Source organism: Agrilus planipennis, unplaced genomic scaffold (genome assembly GCF_000699045.2).
Source record: "Agrilus planipennis isolate EAB-ADULT unplaced genomic scaffold, Apla_2.0 scaffold221, whole genome shotgun sequence".
NCBI classification, from domain to species: Eukaryota; Metazoa; Arthropoda; class Insecta; order Coleoptera; family Buprestidae; genus Agrilus; species Agrilus planipennis.
Genome location: NW_020439479.1, coordinates 105,107 through 109,344, shown reverse-complemented (window position 1 = coordinate 109,344; position 4,238 = coordinate 105,107). Strand labels below are relative to the sequence as shown.

The following is a 4,238-nucleotide window of genomic DNA, read 5'->3' as shown; positions in this document are numbered from 1 at the left end:
GCAACGGATTTTAATGCGTTTTTTTTTTTAATAGATAGAGTAATTCAAGAGGAAGGTTTATATACTTAATACATGCATAATATAGTAGAGAAACACTGATAATTTTAGAGGTTTGTAATGTGACGTCGTAAATAAACATTTTTTGCGCTTACATTGCAAACGCTGGCTGGACCCTACGAGATAGATCAATATAATATGCTACAATATTGTACACCTTAAAAAGGCCTACAAAAAAGTCCGCGATGGTATATGTCTATCTCTTAGGGATAACCCACAATAACCATTTTTTAGCCTTTACTTATAATAATGACTTATTCACGAAGCGATTTTAAGCAATGCAGTATTAATCCTTATCCAATTAAGTACTTTTAAATACATTGTGCATTTAATATAGATCAATACGGCCCTTTACAGCATGTAATTTAAATGAAAAGATATTACAGACTTAAAATGCAGGGACATAGCGGTTGCGGCGGTACCGGCCGGTTTGTATTGTCTAATAACAAAAAAGCTGTGATTGTTGTATATAAAGACACTCTATAGTATATTTACTATCAGTATTGCATCCGTGCGAAGCATAGTGTACAAATAACACCATTACAAACAATTCCTTAACCCCTATACCGGAATGTTTGTGTGTTTGAAGAAGTTTTACTTTGGTAGCGTGTTGAATAATTACACGTATTTTTTTTTTAATATTAGGTAAACATTATCCTCCATGTTCCAGTTCATCTAGTTTTTTAAATAAGTGTTTTATTTAGCTGCCCAAAATCTTCCATTAATAAGGAATTCAAAATTTTCTCAGCGAGATCCTGAATTAGTAATTTTAATCTAGATACCATTCATGGTTTTTGCGCGAAAAGATAATAAACATTTTTGCTAATTAAAGATTTAGCAACAAGCCACTGAATAGACTATGGGCTACATAATTTCTAAAACCATTATCTTCCGCTCTTCTTGCTTGTTTATATCTGTAAATTAATAAGCAACGTATTTAATATGTTAATGCTACTTTGTCGGAACCTCCAGGATTGTTGAAAATATGATGTTTACAAAAAAGTTAAAAAATTGACTACAAAAAAAGACTAACATCCGTAATTTCCAATTTTTGACACCATTGAGACTTTTAATCAGAATTATTCAAGTAATAGGTTTTCCAATGTTTCCACCAATTTTCCTGTCAAAAACTGGCNATCTTTTATATAAAATACCAAATGAAACAGGCACCTTCAGATTCCACTTACTAATCAACTGAAAAAAGTATTTTACATAATTCTTTATCATAGTAATTTTGTTTGTTAATTCAAATTTTATATCTTACATTAAAATGCATCATATTCGTGATGCAATTACATGCATGCCTGTCTGTATAATAGAGAAGTATGTACATAGACTTGATTGCTCCAGAATAATACACTTTTCGTATTTCTTTCCTTAATAATTATCAACAGGACAATTCCAGCAATTGATGTAAAATGTTTTATTCAATATAGTATAATCGCACCGACGTTTCGCTGTATGATATTAAAGTTTTTTGAAGCGAACCTTCGGTGTGATTATATACAGAATAAAATATTATCACCCTTTAAATTGTGTGAATTGTCCTGTATGTAGTCTTGTTCCTACATAATTAATATTTGTTACAGTAATACATATAATGCATGCTCCTCTTTATTGTGGTAGTGCTTTCTCTGGAAGCCATATATATCTCAAGGAATCGCTTTATTTTTCTCTTTAGTTTAATCTAGAAAAGGTAACTTTCAGTTATAGAAGACCTTAATTAAAAGTGAAGTGGAAGGGAGTTCTTTTAGTATTTTATATCCTACCTTTCTTAATAGGTATTTAAAAAAAATGTGAAAACCTCTTTACATAATTGTGTCCCAGGGGATAGACCCAACAGCAAAATTTATTTAAAAACTAAATAAATGAAAAATGAATAGCAACGGTAGCTTTTTTAATATTTTATATTCCGTATTTTTTAATAAGCTTTTGAAAAACTTCTTTACATAATTGTATAAAGTAAAAAATCGAGCTGCGTACGGGGCAAAGGTTTTTGTTTATGTGAGTCTAACAACCTACGTTTCGTCTCACAATTATTATCTTCAGGATTAGATAGCCTTTTTTAATAGGTTTTTGAAAAAACAAAAGAACTTCTTTATATAATTGAGTTTCGAGAAGAGATCCAGTAATAGAATTAATTTAAAAACCAATTACTAGTTTATCATTAAATAAATGAATAATGATGGGCAAGGGTAGCTTTTTTACGATTTTATATTACACATTTTTTAATAGNGAAGAGATCCAGTAATAGAATTAATTTAAAAACCAATTACTAGTTTATCATTAAATAAATGAATAATGATGGGCAAGGGTAGCTTTTTTACGATTTTATATTACACATTTTTTAATAGTTTTTTGAGAAAACGTAAAAATTTCTTACAATAATTGCGTTTTGAGACCAAATACGGTAACAATTTATTAAAAAACAAATCGTTAGTGAATGATGTGAAAATGAAAAATTACAAAAAAAAGTGGAGCATTCTCTCCCGGGTGATATTTTTTACCATATCCCTACCGAAAGTACGATATTTTCCCTCATTGAGTGGTGAAAGCACAACATTCTCTCACAGGAGGTAATGTTGCATTTTCTCACCCTTGGTAAAAAATTGTGTGTGGACACCCGGAAGAACGTACTGACACCCTCCCCTATTTTTTTGTCGCACACGTCTTCGGTTTGGGTAGTAATTTGCACCCGGGAAGGATTATCTTAAAGCGTAATCTGTTTCTGCATGATATCTGCTCCATCCGCCCCTTTTGTTTCATTGCTATAAATTATTTGTGTTGTTAAAATTATTAAAACTGTCTTAGAACTGATGACTTTATGATGAAGTACTTGTATACGTCAAATTTTAATTTGTGTTTCTGTCGAAAGACACAGAGTGTTGTTGTTTGACTGATTGTGATCAGGTCTTTCAATCGGTTTGCATATATAAAAACATATAATGTGCACATATACCAAGAATTTTTTAATTTGTTATTACCTGTATAATTTTATTAATGGGGACCCAGTGTTGAAACTGCGACATATTTCGAATTTATTGTATCAATGTTACGTAGCAATGAATATTTTAATGAAGGTTCGTTAGGCAAGAGAGGTCGGCGGAAACGTTCGTCGCATTTTCATCTAGTTATTAACCAATGAAACTCTCTCCTATTACAACCCATTTCATTTATGGTACAAATTGTCTCATAAATTGAATTAACAGATCTGCACTGACGCTCATTATTATTAGACGAAAACAAACGAGAAACCGGCAGGACAACAGGGCGGTTGGTTCATTAATAAACTGAAATGGTAAATTGAAAACCGTCCTTGAATATCTCTTTTGTAGCAATGGAACCTTTTTTAAATTACAGTAGTTATTTTTCTTCCTCGATTAATCCATTCAAAAAAAAAATACAACGTGTAATTATACAACACGCTACTGAAGTGAAACTTCTTTAAACACACAAACATACCAGGATAGGGGTTAAGGAATTGGTTTAATGGTATTATTTGTACACTATGCTTCCCACGGGTGCAATGCTGATAGTAAAAATACCATTGAATGTCTTTATATACAACAATCACAGCTTTTTTGTCATTAGACAATAGAAACTGGCCGGTACCGCCGCAACCTTTTAAAAAACAATTGAAAACGATGGCAATTTTATTTATATGAAAAGAACTCTCAGAAGTTAATTGATTAGAAATGAAATTTGGCGGTGATGTAAATTTTCATTATTGCATACATTAATTATAATAAATCTATTGGGTCCTTCTAGGCGATTCTCATTCTTTATAAATCTTAATCTCTTTTACTATCTAAAAATATTGAAATTTTCGGATAGTGTCATTCTTAATTTAGAATTTTGACTACAATTTATGTGATTCTTAAACCGTTTATTCATTAACCTCGTCGAGTGACATCGGTTAGTAATTATTATTTATATAATTTGAGAATTCATCAAGGTTTTGTTGACTCAAAAAGAACATTGCGACAGTTCTCCTGAGACTCAGGGATGTACCTACTTCTAAAATCATGAACATGTAATAATAGCATTTTAAAGTTTAGCATAAATGCAATACAAATGCGTATGGCGATTTCATAACACGTTCTGTAACAGAAATTTTAAATTAAATCCTGTTAATATTAAAAATATTTATATTATACAACATAACTGTAATTATATAGAAT

At 30.6% G+C, this 4,238-nt stretch overlaps 1 protein-coding gene across 1 annotated transcript in view; it reads left to right on the top strand.

Moving 5' to 3' along the window:
* LOC108738768 (KH domain-containing, RNA-binding, signal transduction-associated protein 2-like) overlaps nucleotides 1-4,238 on the top strand; it is a 140,566-nt gene that overhangs the window by 90,324 nt on the left and 46,004 nt on the right. The window lies entirely within an intron of this gene.